This window comes from Ammospiza caudacuta, chromosome 13 (genome assembly GCF_027887145.1).
Source record: "Ammospiza caudacuta isolate bAmmCau1 chromosome 13, bAmmCau1.pri, whole genome shotgun sequence".
NCBI lineage: Eukaryota > Metazoa > Chordata > Aves > Passeriformes > Passerellidae > Ammospiza > Ammospiza caudacuta.
The window spans coordinates 16,036,923-16,056,945 of record NC_080605.1 but is presented as its reverse complement, the minus strand read 5'-3'; positions in this window follow the sequence as shown (position 1 = coordinate 16,056,945).

Sequence of the window (20,023 nt, the reverse complement as noted above, 5' to 3'; positions counted from 1 at the left end):
TATGGAGAATAATGGCTAAAATTATTTCAGTTCCTCTCTGCCTCTGACAAATTTGAAACCAGTGTTATGCTGATGCTGAGGGGTTTGTTTTGAATACTACACTGCATGCATTTTTTTAGTTAAAATCTTATTCATTCTGCTTTTTAACTTCTCTCCACTTCTTAGAACATATGAATCTCTTTAATGTAGTACACAATGTTTTCTGGTTATGCTACCAGTATTTTGTGGGGCACATAACCTCAAAGTGGAGATTTTTCATTACAGGATCTCCTTTTAAAGTAACCCCAGAATGGCAGCGCTGGATTCAGGTTTCCCAGGCTGTCTGTGTGTGGCAATGAGAAGCCATTGGTACCAGAGGCCCAGCTCAGGGCTGAAACCTTAGAGACAGGAGGAAATGCAGGAGCTCATAATCAAGTGCCACAACACAAAGAGACACAATTAATAATTTGATTAATACAATTAATAATTCTTGCAGTGGTCTGGCTGCTCTCTGTGCCCCATTTGGGCAGCAATGTGGGGGTAAGCAGGCACACCAGGCAGAAACTGTGGGTGCTCTGGCTCTGGGGTGGTGCAAGGACCCAATGAACCCCAGAACACAGAGCAGAGGGATCCCTGACCCTGTTTGCTGGAGAATTCCCAGGCATGAAAGCAAAAGCAGAAGGGGGTGCAATATTCCTGCTGATACCTGATGTCATGAGAAGCTGAGTAGTGCAGGATCAGCCATTCCTGGTTATGTAACTCATTTGTGGCCTCAGATTCATTTGATCCCTTTTATGCATTTTGTTGGCAGCAGAACGTTCTAGCTATTGCCCCAGGAGGGATGAAAGAGGGCAGTCAGAGCAGATCACATACCCAGTGAACCTGAAAGGGAAAGGTAACCAACCATCCCTTTCCAGTGGTTACCCTCTTCTCTGCCAGCAGAGCAGGATTTCTGTCACAAGCCCTGCCCCAAAGGCCAGCAAGTGGGTAGCTTCTTCTCCCACCAAAGGAATAGCCATCCCTTTCATAATCTGTTTGATGTGACATCACTCCTTCAAAATCCAACCTCTGCTGGAAATTACTGATTTTAGAAGTGACCCAAGATTGCCAGCTTCAAGCTTGGTGTTGTATATTTGACAGCACTTTGGGTATAAGAAGTTCTGCCACCTCCTCCTGCCTGGTCTGTTTTGTGTCTTTCATCAGGAATCAGAGAAAAAAGTTCAAATGGAAAGCATTTTTAGAAAATCACAAGTGTTGGTGGCTAGTGAGTATTTCAGGGCACATGCAGGTCCTGAGAACATTTTCAAACACATTTTTGAATTATCCCTTTTTGGCGACTGATAAAACTAATTTACATCTTTGAACAGTCCCTTCCCTTGGACTCCTTGGGTGCTGCGAAGCTTTCTGTGTTCTAAAGGTCAGGGTGTGAGCTCAGGTTCCCAAATGGCAATCTAACATTAGATATGTGTTTTTTGAACATCCCCAAGCTCATCATCACGAGCTGCACATGTGATGCATGTCTCACAGGCCTGCAAGCCATCAGGGCTGCTGTGCAGACACTGCTGCTGGTGGCTGCAGGCTGGGCAGGGCTGCTCTTTGATCTGCTGGGCACAGATAAGGCCCTGCTCAGGGGATGTGTTTACCTCAGGAGCTGCCTTTGATGGGTCCTCTCGTGGGTGAGAGCAGAGCTCTGCGTCTGCTCAGTTTCTCTGAGCAAACAGCTCATTCCAGCTTTCAGCACAAGGCTCTGGGTGCTGCACCCCTGCACTGGGCAGCACTCAGCCCAGGGGATGGAAGCAGGGGATTTTATCTGCTCTGAAGTGCAGATGGGGCTTAGGAGCCTCTTTCACCTTTAGATCAAGGCTGCAAGTCTGATGAGCACTTTGTCATTTAGGATATGCAAAAATGGAGAAAAACCTTTCAGTTCCCCACCCTTTAATATTCTTAGTGGCCTCAACAAAGCAGCAATCACCCAGTGCCATTACAGTGTAGATAATTTCTCTGTGTCATTCAGTGTTATCTCATCAGTGTTGCAGTCCTGAGCTTGGCACCATTCTGTTTACTTCCTGAAGGGAAGTTCAAAGTCTCTATTCTTCTTTTCACTTGGGGTTAGTTTATGGTAGGGATTCAGTGATGTGCTGCTCATGGCTCTGTGCAGGCACAAGAGGATGAACGTTGCCCATTCTCAGGGCTGGGAATGGCCTTTAAAAAGCCTGAGGTTCTTTAGGCTTTGCGTATTTACATGGGTTTCAGCAGCATGGTGACTCCCATCTATTTCCCAGCTACAGTAATGAAATCATGACCAGATATGCACTGATACAGCACAATAGAACAAGCTGAATGTCAGAGCAGAACAGTTTTACACTAGATTTTTCATTTAAAAAATCAATGTGGTATTTCCCTTCTTTCTTCCCAGACTCATACTACTTTCTGCTGGACCCCACAGTTTACTACTACTTGAATTTTCCAAGAAACTCAAGGGCAAACACAGCTGTATCATTAAAAGGCTCCAGAAGTAGAGAGAAAATGAAACTGCACTTATCCCTGTCCACTTCAGAGACTCTCCTTGGACGGTAACAGTTCTTGTGTTGAGCCAAGAGATTCATACCAAGGCTGACAAATGCTCCCTGGGATACTGACACTACAACTGTGTCAAACACTGCCCTATCACAAAGGCAAAAAGTGGGGAGCTATTTCTGAGCTTGAAGAATAATTTTCTTATCTCTGCTGGGCCCTGAAGGACTAAACACACATCCTGCAGACTGTACATGCACTGCTAGAAATGCAGTCATCACCAGCGCTAGTCTGACACTCCTCTCCTTGTGTCCAATCAATGCAACCTTGCTGTGAAATAATGACAATTTCAGACATTACACAGTGGTATTTTACTACTCATGGCAATTTTACTCATCCTTTTCTAATCCCTCTCCCCTTTTTAAGGATATTCGAATGAAAGTTACTATTTGGTTATCAAGGATTAACCTTTTAAAGGGTTCATGTAGGGTCCCATGATTTCACAGATATGATATGAAGCATGTGGGGCTTTCACCTCCTGCCAGATTAATCCCTCTGGTCTAGCAGCTCATCACAGGCAAGACTGAGCATGGTTCCCCCACTGCCAGTGCAGGCAATGAGCACGGTGAGAGCTCTGAAGCACTGACAGCGAGAGGAGTCCTTGCTCTGAGATGTTGACATCTTGTGCTGGAGTGAGTAATGTGCTGGGATGTGTGCCAGCCTCTGAGACCTTCATGGGAAGGCAGCACCATAAGCAATTTCAGTGTCAGTTAATTACACTTGAAGACACTGTGGTGGTTGTGGTATCTACACACAAAATAGAGATGCAGAGAGGTGCCTCAGGACATGGTGACTTTAGTGTGACAGAATCAATGAAGGGCTTTGAAGTCTTGTTTTCTTTGCAGATATTTCTCTTTGATCTCATGCTGGGATTTGTTTGGGGTTGTTTTTTTGGGGGGGTTTTTTGACAGGTGTTGGTTTTTTATTCAATGTTAAAAACCCCTTGTCACATATAGCAAGAACTGCTGGATGCAGCCTCTGACATTAAAGTTATGCTGACCTGCATTGCTCAGTTGTCCAAATCTCCTCTGCAGCACCTTGATGCTGGTGTCCTGCAGGGCTTCCCCACTTTGTCATGGCTGTACCATCCTCATCTCCCTGAAACACAGTGCCTGCCCCACAGATGATGATTCCAGTGCCCACTCAGTGTAGGGAAAGCAAAGGGAAGACACTGCGATCAGGGGTGCTGCCTGTCTCATTTTATGGCCTATTAAATCATCTCTGGATGTTTTCTCTTCTCTGTGAAAGACTGACATTTTTCAGGATACTTTGGGATCCACAGAAGAAAAGCTTTGTAGCTGCATTAATACAAGTAATTCTTTTCCATGCTTCCTGTGGCACTCTCCCAGAAGCTGTCACTGGCTTTGTGCAGGACCTCTGGCAGAATTTCTCCAGAACTCTTTCTCTGCCAACAGCGTGGGCAGCTGAAAATAGTAAAATAATATTTTTTCAAAAATTAGTGGGGGCCATAAAGTACATTTTTTATGGCAGTAAGTATGATATGGTTGTATTAAAGCCATTGCTGCGTTGAAGCACTTAAAATATCTTCCCCTGCAAGCTGCTCACACTGGGGATTTGCTGTGGATGCTCTTGGCTGTTAAACCATCCCAACAGAACTTTTTTGTGCCTTTCTGTCTCGGATACAGAAGACTGGAGGACTTTGTCCTGCTGCCCTTTATCCTGCCTGCACAGGAGGGCTTCAGTGGTGAAGGCTTTACAGCCATCCTCATCCTCTCTCTGCCAGTGCCAGCATCTCCTCAGTCTGTGTGGATTTACATGCACCAGGGGCTGCAGCTGTGTTTTCTCAGCAGAGCAGGCACAAAATAATGAGTCACTTTGCAGAGCCTTCCAATCAAAACTGTGTGTACCTTAACTCCTCTCTATTTTTCCTTTCAGTGCATTTTACCAAATATACGTGAATCAGCAAGGCTAATAGATGTAACCAAATAGTGCCAAATAGTGCCAGTTTTATTTTCTTTAAGCATATTCTGCTTCATGTCATTGCTAGAGGTGATATTCTAGTTTGTTTTATTTGTTTTTCCTGGAGATAGAGTGTTTCTTTCTTACAGAATACATCTGAAATTAGCAATAAGGTCAATCTACAAGGTTTTTGTTGAACAGCTGCTCTGATGTGTTTGTTACAGAGTTCACCTTTCACTGTAGAACAAAGGAGGTCAGGGAATGCAAGCACGTGAATTCTGTTCCCTTCTCAATGCTGTCAAATTCCATCCATTGCCCTTCATGGTGGTGTTACTGAAACACCTTCACACAAAATACCAATATCAAAACCAATGGATTTCCTGGAGTACCTGTGTCTCTTGTGGGAATCATTATTTTGTGTAGGCTCTTATAATCAGTTTTTATGAGGCTTGAAGAAGTGTCTGTACTCAAAAGAGCATTTTGCAGTATTTTTTAAAACCTGCCTGGAACTTTATCCGCTACCTGGAGAGTATTTAATTTCCAGCTCTTTGCTGGCTTATTTTTGGGCTGTTGTGTCCTGGCAGTGTGACTCTTTGGCGGTTTGGGGGTTGAAGTGTGGGATCTGATCTAGCAGCACCTCGTGCACCCCGCGGATGCTGAGGCAGGAGCTGTGAATGGCTGGGTGTGAGCTGGGCACTGACAGCCCGTGCTGGCTGCAGCACACGCTCTGCATTCACAGCCAGCTCCATGCAGGGACTTGTGGTGACACAGCCAGGAGGAGAGGAACACACAGAGTCTGGGCTCAGAACAAGAAACAGATATTTTTTATAGAGCTGGAGTGAAAATTCCAGCACTATTTAGCAGCCATGTCTCTTGTCCAAACACTTGTGCAGGAAGAACCATCCCATAGCTGAGGGAACCATGTGGGTTTTTTCTCCCCTGGTTTCATTCTGCCCACTTCAGTCACTTCATATTTCCATGCAAAGCCTCTCCCCAGCTCCCCACCCACTGGCCCTGACCCACTCAGGGGGTCTGCAAACACTGCATGGGAATTCATGAGCAAACTGCTGCTCAGGAGGAGCAGGGGGTCTTTGCTGCTGCACCTCAGAGCCCTGGTGACCTTCAGAGCCAGTTACTGCCCTCCCAATAATTCATATTATTTTAAGTGGACTTGGGCCCAGACTCAACAACCAATTTAATCCCCAAACCTCCTGCTGAAATTAATGGGCTGCAACATGCATGTTGACTTTAGTGGGATTTCTGTCCTGTGATTCATTCATTGCTCTTTTCTGTATCCGAACCTTTTGCATTCTATTTAAAGTGTGCAGGGACTGAGCAGAGCTCTGCTGTCTCTGCTTGTTGCACAGAGCTCTTTGCACACCCTTCAGGTTGTTAAATCCCATGATATTTGAGGAAGAGTATTAATGGCCAGGATCCTGCTCAGCGACTGGCTTTGAAGGCTCCTAGGATGGCATTCAGGGATTCAATGGGATTCACTGCCACTCTTGCCTGGCTCTGTGACTCAGGGCAGAAGGTGGCCTGTGGACAAGCCCAGGTCACTGCCTGAGCATGGGCAGGATCTCAAAAGAAGATTCCCAAAATCTCCCAGGCAGTTCCTGTCCGATCCAGAGGTGTGACAGGGGGATGACACTGAATTCCTTGAAAGCCTGTGTTTAAAGCCTAAGGGCCCCACACCTCTGTTTTCTGTTTCTGTGTAACTATTTATTTGAGAAATATACTATTTCTCATATTCCCCTGCTTTTATCACAATACTGAGCTGTAAGTAGTATCTTGTGTAAGAGCCCTCATGCTTGGAGAGCAGCATTGGTGTAGTTCATGACAATTAGCAGGTTTAATTAACAGCTGCTGTGTGCAGGCAATGTTCAGGTTGGTAACACTCCTGGAAGGTAAAATTGTGTTTAATAAACAAGAATTTGTGAACCAAAAGTCTTGAGTAGATGTTTTTGCTGACACCCTCGTCTCTTAATGAAGGCTTTTCTTAAAATAACAAATTGCACAGGTTTGCCATCACCACAGGGCATCCCCTGCATCCATGCCTGGAGAAGGAGGCTGGGGAATACAAGCACAGACCAAAGCTGTCTCAGCCTTGTTTCCTCAAGGGCTGTTTTCATGCTCTCTATTCCAAAATTATCTCATTACACAGCATAGACCCATACAGCTTTGCAATAGTACCCTGCCCTCCTTTGGTCTGTGAACTTATTTATATCTGAAACATTTTTATTTGTTGTCTTTTTAATGTCATATTTTAAAGCTTCTCGTGGTGCTTGACCTGCAAACGGATACTTGAAATCAAGATGAGCTAAATCTCTCTATAAGAACAGTTGCTGTGGAAAGGGTACATTTATATTAGATTATATTCAAACTGTGCTGAAGGAGTGGAATTGAACCAAGAGGGAAATATTATTTTTATTGCCTGCTTCTCCTGTAAATGACACATCATTTCATATGGCTCATTTTTTTATTGGTATTTTCCCTCCTGCTTCAGTTGCAGAATTACTGTGATTTGGAGACTGGCAATTTTACTGAGACCAATGTCTTTCAGGTAAGGTGCCTTCCACCTCTTTCACAAAGTGTGCTGCTGCTTCATTTGAAATCAAACTGTCAGACAACATGATTTGAGTTTGTTAAGAACTGCAAATCAGTTTTCAAACTAGAACACTGGCACAGGTCTAATTTGACAGATCTCTGGCATAACAGAATTTAACAAGTCAGGTTCTGTGCATAATCCATGTTTGACAAAAGCAAGATAAGGCTTTCACAAAAAAAAAAAAAAAGATTCAAAGCCCTGGTGTCCCTCACATTTAGGATTGTCATTGATGTTGTGGAGGACATCTTGATATCACTAACAGATGGCAAGGAGTCAGCAGCTCAACCAAAATGTGTGTGTCCAACTGGAGGTTCCTGACTAGAGCTGAAGTCTTTCAGAAGCTGCTGCACTTCCCATTGAGACAGAACTATTCTGATCTATTGAATTTTTTTTTTTAAAGTGAGATGACACTTTATCAGCAATTCATTTTGTCTGTTTGATTTTTAAATATTTCATTTTCAAATGAACACTTTTTACCTTCTTTAGGGCAAGATGAATTCATTATACCTACATACTATAGCCAGTAAAATCCTCTTAATACCTTTTAATACTAATTACCTATATATGTATAAACATGCATTATATATTTCTATTTTCATTAGATATCTATTTACAGGATATTCTAACATCTAATTCTAATACTAATTACTCTTTTGAAAAAAATTAAGAAGTTAAATGTTGAATGCCCAGAAGTTCAAATGTGGGCTTCCAAAGAGAACAGCAATTTGTATTGACCAAGAAGGGAAACGGGATCTGCAGTGCCTTAAAGGAATGGGGTTAGATCTGATAGAGAGAGAGAATTTATGTAAGATGTTAAAAAAGTCGATTATGATCACTCAAGCAGTATCATATTAGTCAAGAATACAGTTCTTTGTTTTGAAACATGATTAGATTTTTAAAAATGTGTAAAATACATTCAAATTTGTTAATGTAGATATTTTAGTCTTATTTTACACTAAACCCAGCAATGATTTACACTTGCAGCAGGGCAGGGTGCAGGTCAGAGCTGTGTTGGCCGTGGCGCAGGGCAGGCAGGGATGGCAGAGGGGTGCACAGCACGTTCTGGGCTGTGTCATTGCTGCTCTCTCACTTTCCAAGGTGCTGTGAGGAGCTCTGTGTCCTTGCCATATCCTCTAAGCCAAGGAGATCTCAGTGTCACAGTGTCTGCTCTCTGGGGATGCTGGCTAATACAGTGCTCTCCAGCTGGCTGCCAGTGCCTGCTTCTTAGAAATAACCCAAACTCCCGAGGTTACAGAATCCATTAACCCCAGGATGTGTTATTATCCCTAAGCAACAAAGATTTTTATGAGCTAAATCATAGCTTTGACAACAATATATTATAGGAAATAATGCCATGGTTCCTAAAAGTCATGAGGGTGTCTTAGAAGTCATAGGTTTTGTGTCTGAGATTTATTTTTTAACATTAGTATCATTATGATGCCTAATTCTTAACAATTTTCAAGTTTTAAAAAAGTACTAAATTTTTTTCCTCCTGATGAAATGTGGCTTCAGACCTTGGCCTCTGAGGAAATCAGTAAATATTGCAATACAAAAACATTCCACAGTCTTTTAAATCCTGACTGGTAATTTTTAAGACAGTATGAATTAATTGCAAGTTTCTGACACAGACACAGCATCTAAGAGAACTCAAGATTACAGTCCCCAGAGTATAATCAGAAGATGTTTTCTTTGGATCCTTCATCCTCTTTCACTGCTGAAAGCACCGAAACGAAGATGAAACTTTATTATTGCGGCAGAGTCAGAGCCAAGGCAGCGAGTGCTGGTAGCTCTCATCCAGCAGATGTTTGTCACTCTGCCTGACCAACCATTCCTGTTCTCCCTGGTGCCACAGCTGTGGAAGGGAAACTGGCCCTGGAGCTGTTGGGGTGACAGGCTCAGACTGCTCCAGCTCCCCAGCAGCAGCACTGGGTGTGTGGCACAGCTCAGGTGTGCCTCAGCCAGGTGTGGGGGCTGCAAGAGGCAGCTCCTTTTCTCCTCCTGGGAAATACCTACAGCTGGCAGATCATTTCCTGAATATTTTCCAGTACCTGATTTTGCCAAAATCTAAAGCTGATGTGTTTGGAGGCTTTCTCTTGGTGCCCATGATTTCAGACATGTTTTGGAGCTAAGCCTGATACACCTTCTTGTCTGTCAAGGGCCTAAAAAATACTTATCATCCTTAAGTTAGTTGATTTACCACTCCAATGCTGCAGCTGTTGTGTTTGATGTCATGGTCTCTAAATTCTATAGCTGGAAAATAAAATAGGATGCTGCTATAGAAATGGCTCACAACAAACAGCAATTGTTGCCTGCATTTCTGGATTCAAGGGTGACCAGGAATTCAGCTGCTCACAGGAAGGTTTCAGCTGTGCTGTAAAAAGCAGCCCACATGCAATTTGTTTCTTAATGCACCTTCACCTTGCCCATGGGGAAGGATGCCCATCCAGTAGGATGGATGTGTGTTTCCTCTGGAGCTGTGTAATGAAGCCTCGTTTAACTCTTTCTCATACAGGAATGCAGACTGCTCTTGCAGCTCTGGTCCAGATGGAATACCCCAGCCCAGAGATGGTCAGACAGGCATTGAATGCTCCAGCTAACATGCTCTGTGTTTGAAAGAGGAAATACTGGTGCTGGGGAATCAGTAACATTAACCATCTTCACCTTTTTTGAAGGATGAATTTGCTATGGGAATAAATGTCTGTCTGTCTCCTGCATGGCTCTGAAAGTTTGGCTGCCTTGAAATTTAACTCAGAAGCATTGTAATTAAACCTTGGCATTTGAAGTAATTAAGAAGCAGTCTACATTTTAGCATAATCTCAAAGCATCAGCAGGGTGCTGACAAAAATGAAATATGTTAATTTAAAAGTGTCAAAGTTCCTGTAAGCACGTGGTTCATACTGTTGGCAACAAGCTCTTCAGATATAGCACTGTAGCCCCAGTAATCCAGAACTCAGCCCTTCTCTAAGGAGGGGTCAAAGAGGAGAGTCCAACTGCAGGAAACTGAGGGCCAGAGTTAGCACTCCCCATCAGAGAATACATCTTGTATCACCATCTCTGCTCCTTCACCTCAAAATTTTTGGGAGGTCCAGAAAGCCCAGACTGTGAGCATCTCCAGGAGATGCCTAGGAAGGAAGCAGAATCCAATCCACTGCTTAGTACTTCATCTGGAAAACTGGATCTTTTTACATCAATAAATAGCCAGAATATGTTTCTTTCCATCAGTGCCTCTGGGAGCCTGTTCATCACCACATGCAGATTCAGAAAAGTAAAAAATGGAGATGTGTTTTAGCCCAAAGGCCTCCAGGAGAGAGACTCAGTCACCTGTCACCCAGTGCCAGCCAGGGAGTGGGTTCACAGGTCAGGATTGCTGCCGTTTTACTGCTTGAACAGGGCTGAAAAGGCAGCAGTGTAAATACCAAGATTTTCAGTGAAGAGGTCAGGACTGGCAGCATCTGTGACGGTGACTCAGCCCCTGCAAAGTCACAAGCATTTTGTGGAGCACCCTTGTGTCAATCCCTTGGTGATAAGAGCTTTTGCCTAGTTTAAAAAAGTAGTTCATGAAGCCAAGCTCCCAAGGCCTATAAATCAGAAGACAAATAAAAGTTCTCAGATGTATTCATGGAATCCAATAAGTACTGGGCACTCACGAAAAGCAGACGCAAGCTGCGTGTTTTCAGTGCCCTCAGGTTAAGGAAACTTCCCAGTCAGACCATCCACAAGACTCTCTGGAAGTCACACACCCAGGGCCAGAATTCCACTGCTGGGACATGTGGCATTCATATTCTCTGAAAAATTCCTTTGCCCAGGATTTTTGTCCTGGGAAGCTGAGAAGCCTCAGAGAAAAGGAAAACAATTCTTATCTCATTTTTTACTCTGTTTTACTCATGTGTGGAATGTGTTTGGAGATTGTTTACCCACAGGTGATTGTTTCATTGGATTTTGCTGTGAGTTGTTTTGATTCTTTGGCCAATCAGGGCCAAGCTGTGTTGAGACTCTGGAAAGAGTCACAAGTTTTCATTATTAGCTTTTTAGCATTGAGTAAGTATCCTTTCTGTATTCTTTAGTATAGTTAGTATAGTATTCTTTAATATAATATAGTATCATAAAGTAATAAATTAGCCTTCTGAGAACATGGAGTCAGATTCATCATTCTTGTCTCCAACAGGGCATTCCCTGCAAATACAATAGGGACAGAAGCCCCTTCACAGTGGGTGGATCCAGTGGATCCTGCTGGACCCTCTAAACACACAGCCAGACCAGTTTAACCCATCTCAGAGTCTCATTTGTCTGCTTCCATTAAGTAATTTATTCCTCCAAGGAACCCCTGAGCTTTTATAACCTCACAGTCTCCTGACATGCAAGCCTTGCTCTTCCTCCTGACTTCCCATCTCTCTGATGTCAGCACCCACCTCGCTGACATCACTCCTCTCCATCTCTTAAGAAGTTCATTTGCTAAGTTCTCCTCCTCCTATGTCGCTAGATTTCTGATGTGTGCACAGTAAAAATGCCAAGGAGGGGTTTAAACAGATCCTGTATCAAAGCACACGGGGCTGGGCAGTGTGTGAATGTTTTATTTCAGCAGCTCAGGGCAGCCTCCTACCAAGATCCATCTCTCAATGCCAAGGTTTTGGAAACCAAGCACGTTTCCAGCAGAAACCATGAGATGCTCCCCTTACTCAGGTGTGTGTGTACCTGGAGCAGCTCCTTCAGCAGCTCCTTGGCATTTTGGGGCTGACTCATACAAACCACATTTTCCTGCTGTGTGTGATTAATCTTGATATTAGTGACTAATAGTGTCTATCAAGTTTTTTCCATTTTTCTGTGCTCTGTAAACAAGCACATGTACAAGCCCTTCCTGCACCATGGTTATGGCAAGTGGCAGCCCCAGCTAGCTGCATTCCCCCTCCCTGTGTGTTCCTGCAAAGCAGGTCACAGGAACAGCTGTCCTGGTCACAGCCACAGCCTCTCACACCTGGAAATCCCAGTTTTATGTGCAGCAGCTCAGACTGTGTGCTTTGCTTTAGTTGCCTGCAGACCCCAAACTTGCCTTTAGCTGCATCCACATCTAAACCAAAGGAATGAGGTTTGGGGGTGGGAGTGAGCTACAAATGGTTTTACATAATGATGTGTGTTCTAGTGAGAGGAATCACACTGCAAAATAACACTCAGACTTCACAAACTGGTGAGATCACACTCCAGCATGCTTGTACTGGCGCTGCTGAGTGGTCAGGTCCCCAGTGCCTCAGTGGCTTGATTGCTTGAAATTCCTGATCTTCCACCTATGCTAACAACCTGCTAACTTGGGTTCACAGTAAACTCTGGATTAAGCTAGAAGTTTCAATTGTTTAAGGTGAGGCCTTTAGCTGCCCTACAAAGAAAATTTTTAGTTTCCCAGGACCTAGAACACAATGTCTGGGAAAAAGAGTCAGTTAAAGGTAAGTATGCCTGGAGGAAAGTGGCACTGTGGCAATTTAACAAAAGAACCTGCTGTGCCAGGCTCTGCCTCCCACTGCAAAGGATCCAGCACCCAACAGGCAGAGATGTCCATGAAAGTGTCTGTCTCCTTTTGGGACATTTTGGCATTTGGGACATTGGCATTTTGGCCCTGACCAGCTTTCTGTCACAGACCATTAAGTCTGACCCTGTTCTGCCATGCAAACTATTTCATTAATCATTGGGTGCTCCATCAGTCATTCATGTCTTTGGGCATCCTACAGCTTTGCAGGTGTTAGAACAGCCCAGTTCCACAGGGATTAGGGATAGATCACACAAGAAAATGTAGGGAAGTTTCACATCCTCACACTGATGAGTTGGGATAGCTGGATGTAAGCAGGAATAAAAGCAGAATAAAGAAATTGGATGAGCCATTGGTCTGCATGGCATCTCCTGCTTCTGTGGCAGAAGAATTTGTAGCACAGATCATACTGTCACTTATACCAAGAGCATTGCTTTGTGACTTCCAGCTACTGCTCTGAGGAAGCCAGTGATGCCCCAGTCCAAGGCAGGAATAGAGTGTTAGGGAGATTTCTCTTTGTATACTCCTGATTCTCACTGCTTAGACTAAAGTGGACTTAGACTTAGACCATCAGAAAAATGGACAGAGCTGGGAAATTTTTTCTTGGGTCAGGTGTCCTGGCTGGCCAACTCAGTTTTGCTCCACTTAGTGGGAACAGTGCCAAAGACTGGTGGCCTGGCAGAAGCTGTGAATCTTGAGGCCTTCTTTCTGTTTTCCAGATTAATTTTAACTTAAGTTTCCCTCCAAACTGAAGTTAATGAATTCCCACTAACATTGGATCCTTCATGCTTCCTCAACTACACCTCATGTGCTGTTGTACAGAGCCAATACAAGGCATGGTCACACAGATTTCCTCACTCTAACAATCTGTCAAACAGCAATGATTTCTGAGTGCAAAACTTGTGGTCTCCTGCAGTCCTTCCCATCTAGCCTCTTCCAGCCTTTAAAAATAATTCCATACTCTTTCCATTCCCATGAGACCTGTAAGTCTGGCAGCTCTTGGTTCTGTAGGATGAGAAAGACCCTTTCTGTGCTAGCCTGGTAAGATTTTAGCATTAATGGGGTTTTAATTGTTTTATTATGAACTACACAGACACAGAGCCCTTTGGCAAGGGCACCCTGTAGAAATAAATTGAGTCATCATCCTTATAATAGAAAAGCTAATTTAGTATGGATCTGTCCTCCAGTTAAGGGCATGCACATCCCTCAGAGAATGGTTTTACCAACTGACCAGACTTCTGCTTTAACCACTGTTTACTTTTCCTGACAGAGCCTACTGTCCTGCCTATGGAAATTACTTGTTCATGGCTGTAGGATCAGCCTGGTCCTGGGCCCCCCTCTAACTGTGCTGCTCTACTTTCAAGACTGCTGCATCATCCAAGGCTAGAGGGACTGGGCTTGTCCTGCCCGGAACTTAATTGTCCTCGACTTTCTGCCTTCTTTTCTACACAAAACGTAGCAATACAACCCCAGGTTTGAAATACCCTTCTCCTTAATATGTGAGTCTACAGAGGCTGTAAAACTTCCATCTGGTTACAGAGAGAAAAATTAAGAATTTCAGGTTGTTGTCTGTCCATAGTGAAGATGTGTTTGTCCTGGATCAGCTCTTGCCACCATTGTTATGATAGTGAACAAAGGCCTCCTCAGACACTTCCTCTTCTGCCTTGGCTTTCTTAATGCCTTCTCTCTTTTCATTTGATATCCTCTTCTTATTGGGAAGGAGGGATTTCATGTGGGACTGGGCTAAATGGAATTTTAATGGGCCCCTAATTCCAGTATCCTGCAAAAGGTGTTGAGTCACTTCACAAATGTCTCTTGGTGCCCTCTCCATGACCAGGATGCTCCGTGCAAACTCCAGACAAGTGACTCCACTGAGCTGCCACCAGTCATGCATTGGAGCACTGTGGGTCACACCAGGGAACAGATCCTGCAGGCAGCACCCTCGAGAGCCTCCATGTGTGCTCTGATAAAAAAAGCAAGGTTCCCATCCAGAGGTGTGCTCCAGGAGCTGGCTAAGTGAGGTGCACAGCCAATCTCCTGTGCAATCACTCTGCCTGCCTGGAGCCATTCCCTGCTGGCCACACAGTTCCAGGCCACCTTCACTGAGGATGGCAGACACCAAGGCTTCTGGGGGGTAGATGGGTTTGCTCATGTGTGCTCAACATCTGCTGGAAGGAGCTCAACCAAGACAAACACTCTGGTGGCCTCGTTCTGCTGGTACCTGACCCATCCAGGCTGTGCATGCCTTTGCCATGGGAGTCTCTGTTTCAGCACAGAACCAACACCATCCATCACAGCACTGGAAATCTTCCAGGATTACTCACAGGTGGTTCAAATTTTGTCTTGGAGTCAAAACTTGTCTTGAGATTTGTCGCCAAGGCAAGATTTGAACCATCTGTGAGTAATACTGTGAGACTTGAAGGCACCAGTGGCCAAAAGCTGTTTTCTTGCAGAGTTCCTCAGTGAAGACAAGGTGCATCATTCCTGCCAGGCACCTGGCCAGGAGGGCTGTCACCAGGAGTCACCAGGAGTCAGAACCTCACTGCTAAGGCCAGCAAGGGGAACAGCAGCAAGGGGAACAGCATGGTCCAGAAACACAAGAGAAGAAGTACAAAATGCCAAGGAAATGACATAAGAACTTGTCTTTGTACAACAGCAAACCAGGCTTGGGGAAGGAAGCGACCTGCAAACATCTCAGTGCACTTTGGTAACACAAGCTGTACTCAAAGACTCCACACTGGTGATGTTGCAAGTACCACACAGCATTTGTTTTTCTGGGTGGTAAATTGAATGGACGTGTCCTGAAGGCTGTGAGGGTTGTGCTGTACAGAATGGTTTGGCTGGGTTGGTGCTTTACTGTGGTTGATAGATTTTTATCAGATGCTTTTACTTGTTAAATTTTCCTTGGTTGTGGGAACAATCCAGCAAATAGTAAAAATTATGGAGGACCAGGAGACATGCAGCCAAGGAGATCATTTGTTTGGCTGGATCCCTTCCTGCACAAGGGAGGCTTTGTGTGAGCTCACAGAAGAGCCGTGTTCATCTTGCTGTGGGCAGAACTGGCAGCAGGCTTCAGGCTTTGTCTCCATGCAGAGTCAGGCTGCCTTGGTTCTCCACAGAGCTGAAAACTCATTATTTCCGAGGTTACAGCCAGGCTGCTGGGAGGCTCCAGCTCCTTGTGAGAAGTGCCTGTCTCCCAGCAGCACTGGCAAGGAGGCAGCCGGGCCTTTGGACAAAGGAAGATGTTTGTGCTGGTCTCAGAAGGGAATTCCATGCTGCCTGGGAGAGCTGCCATGGGGTCGTGCTTCTTTGGCAGTGCTGACCTCTCGGAGAGCTGCAAAGCTGGGGGAACCCATGGCCTGTGGGTCAAGGACATGGGGTGGTTGTGGCTCCACCAGCAGCTGGTCTCCAAGGTGAACTGCTCTGGTGCAGGTACAAATGCAGAACTGGAAACTGATCAGGTGCAGTACAAATGCATGTGTGGAGGCCTGGCTGCAGTGGCAGGGGGTGTGATGGCAAAGGGACAGCCCTCCCTGGGGTCTCCTGGGGTGCACATCACTCCTGCTCCTGCAGCACCAGCTCCCAGGAGCTCCTGATTAGGCACTGCCTCCAGCTCCTTGGCACCAGCTGTGCCAGGCAGGACCCAGACCAACAGCTGGGTGGCCAAGGCTCCAGAGGGCTGCAGCAAACACTGGCCCCCTTGCTCACATCTGAGGTACATCTGCACCACAGTGGGTGTTTCTCTGTCTGTGACACTGCAATTTCCTCTTACAGACTCTGCTTTGTCACAATCTGGCTGTAAAACTGGGGGAACAGTAGCACCAGCCCTGAAGGCAGCTGTCCCTACAGGCATGCCTAGTTTTAGGAGCTTTGTGAGGGTGTGGAGAAACATTTGTAAGTATCCCTGTTGCTGGATCCAGACCATGGTACAGCAATGTGCTCTGACTTCTCCATGCTGGATGCTCAGGGCATTGGCAGTGGGTGGCAGGTCTGTTTAAATGTGTGTGTCTCCCCCAAAAGCTGATGATGTGGCCACAGCTTTTTTGGCATGAGGGGTACAAGTCAATCTAACCATATGTACGTGAGAAAAATCAATGCCCTGGCAAAGCCAGTCCCATTTCTGGCTAGAACATGTCAAAAATGCATCTTGACTCATAACCACATCCAGTTCATGGGAGGAACCTTGCTTTCTGGCCTTGTTGGGTGCAGGGATGAACATCCTTCATTGAGGGATCTTCACCACATACAGAACTCAATACCAGAAACTGACTGTTTTGGGATGAAGAGGAGGAAGCAGCATGTATGGGACATAGCCTGGAGCTCATCTTTGCATGCAAAGTGGGATGGGGATCCCATGAAAAATCTGAACATGGGGACATGAATTAAAAGCCGTCTTCAAAGCAGTGCTTGTGTGTGTTGGCTGATTAAGACTGCAAAGATAACTGTAACACCAGGTCTCCACACCAGCCCATGGCTGAGACAGTGGGCTGGGGAGAGGCAGCTGAGTGACCCAGCAGAGCCATGATGGGATGGTGAGCAAGGATGTCACCACTGGACAGCCAAGAGGTTTTGCAAATACAGAAATGTGGGCTGCAGATATTTAAGGTGTTTATAGCTCTGTCCAGCCACACAAAGCGGTTCAAAGGTCAGCAGGAGACCCAGCACTTTTCTGCCAGATTTGTCCCTTGCTAAATACCAGACTCCAGAGATCTTGTCTTCAGACAAGGTGATGTTTGAATGGCTGAACAAATATTTTCCCTGACTTTGCATTAGGAAATAGCTGGGCTCTTATGGCCAGATTTGGTGGTAATAATAATAATAATAATAATAATAATAATAATAATAATAATATAATAATAGTAAAACCAGCTCTCTAGCATTTCAGTGAAAGTAGGTAAAGCTTGGCAAACTTCCCATAACTGCAAACAGGGCTTTTTGCTGTGGGCAGTACCAGGCAGCATTAGAAGGCAGCAGGCAGCCGTGGTGCCCAGAGCTGGGCAGCCCAGGCGCCAGCTGGAGGAGCTGGCAGCACACTGGCCAGCTTTCCTGCCAGGAACCAGCCTGGCCAGCCAGTTCAATAGCCTGCCTGTGTCCCACTGGAAAGCACCAAGGAAGATGTCACCAGTGATGAAATTGCTGATAATCCACTGTATTCTACCGGGGAAATTATCCATCAGAGAAAAAAATTAAAATTGCCAACTCTGTGCTTGAGCATCTCTGCCCAAATAGTAGCAACTTGTGGAAGGCTGTGGGATCTCAGCACCTCAGGACTGAGGTGCAGAGGGACCGAGACCACCCTTGGGGGGCTCGGGAGTCCTGGAATGTTGCCAGAAGTGTCTGGTGGCTGGACTTTGATCCTACACAGGAGACGACACCTGTATGACGATAGGAGGATTTCACTGGGGTACATGGTGAAGGGATAAGTCAATTAGAGTGTAAGACACAGGGTTTAGGATTTCTGTACAGGGGGGTCTAAAGAAGTAAGATGGAGGAATTGGGGCGTGTCCTGTTCTTCTTCTTCTTCTTGGCCTCCATCTTCTGTGGTGATGTTGGCACTTTGGAATTGGTTATTACTAAAAGTGCACTGGTTAATAAGGGTAAAAGGTATTGGGGAAAAATGATAAATATTGTATACGTAACTTTGAGTATAAAGATAGGTGACCGCCCCGGGGGCTCTCAGTGTGCCCATGGCTGGCTTTCTGTGCAGACCTCTGTTGGGCCAAGAGAAAATCTTTTAGATAAACAATTAATAAACACCAAGACCGAGAAAAGATCTGGAGCTTCTCGTCCTTTGAAGCGCGGGTTGTCCAAGGCCACCCCGGGCCTTTCCAGGTCACCTAAACAGCCGAGAAACCGGCAGAAGGCAAGTTCCCTTTCAACACAGGATTTTGCTGTGGCCCCATGCAGAATTTGCCATGAGAGAAGAACATCTGAGCTGTGTATCAGGGCAGCTCCAGCCACCTCACTCTGCAAAACAGCCATCTGCACATCCCAATGTCACAGCACTGCTTCAAATGGTGACTCAGGCGTTGGCCTTTGCATATCTGCCATGAACTCCAGTTCATGCTGGGCCTGATGCTTTGCTTATGCATTTCTACATCTCCTCCAGATCCTAGGAGATGATATTTGTCTTCCCTCTGCAGTCCTGGTAGGAAGGGCCAGTAAGCTGGGCTCAAGATGGGGCAGCCTTCCCAAAGGACAGCTGATCTTCCTCTTGCTTTGTTAAGACAGATTGAGCAGGAGTGGGTGTCACATCTGCCTCTTCTCTCCAGGGCTGAGTGCCCCAGAAGAGCAAGCATCACATCCTCCTTGTTTTTCAAAGATTCTGTGAAGATCTTGGACTGCAAGTCAGTCAGGACTCAAATATAAAGTCCTCTTGGGTTTTTTCATCATTCAGTCTCAGGCACACAGAAAGGTCACTGGGTTTTGCAGTGTCTGGTTGAATCCACATGCTTATCTTTCCAGGGTTACTTTGGAGTCAAGGCTGATTTCCTAAGCTGATGTTTTGGGGTCAGCCATAAGCAGCCCCATGTCCCAAGCTCTGCTCTGTCACCTCAGGCTGGTGGCTGGTGCTGAGGCCTGGCTGCACCCAGCCCAAGGGGCTTGAGGAAGAGCTGGGGTTGGCAGCTCCCCTGGGACTCGGGGAGGTGAGGAGGATTGAAAACTGGCCCAGAATGTGGTGATTAGCAGCACAAAGTCTAGCTAATCACAATGTCTCAGGGGTCAAAACCACATCCAGCTCTGTTGGGAAGTAGCTTATCTGAAAAGGATCTGGGGATCTTAGCAGGCACACACTGAACATAAGCCACAGAGAAGACTAAGGGTTTCTTTAATCAAAACATTGTCAGGAGATGAAGAGAGGAGATGCTTCCCCTGTGCTCAGCAATGATGGGCCACCCCTAAAGCCTTGTGTTCAGTGCCAGGGAGACAGGGACACAGTGGGGAGAGGCCAGTGAATGGACACAAAGGTGAACAAGGGACTGGAGAGAGGGTGCAAAGCAGAAGGAGCCAGGCTCTTCCCAATGGTGCCCAGTGCCAGGACCAGAGGCCACGGGCATGGGAACAAAGGGTCCCTCTGAACTTTGTGAAACACTTTTCACTGTGAGTAGGACCAAGCACTGGCACAGCTGGCAGGGGAGCTTGTGGAGACCATCCTTAGAGGTGTCTGGATATGAGCCCGGACAGCCAGCGCTGGGTCACCCTGCTGGAGCAGGGCTTGGGCCAGGTGAGCTCCGGAGGTGCCTCAGCTCAGCCAGCCATGGCTCTGTGAGCTCCCCCGGAGGAACATGGAGCCCTTTGTTCACCCCAGGTATCACCTTGGGGCTGGCAAGACATGATGGGGTGTCAGGAATAACGAGGGAGTGTGACTGGAGGTGGCGATGGGGTGACAGTGTGACAGGGATGTGACCAGGCTGAGGTGGCAGAGG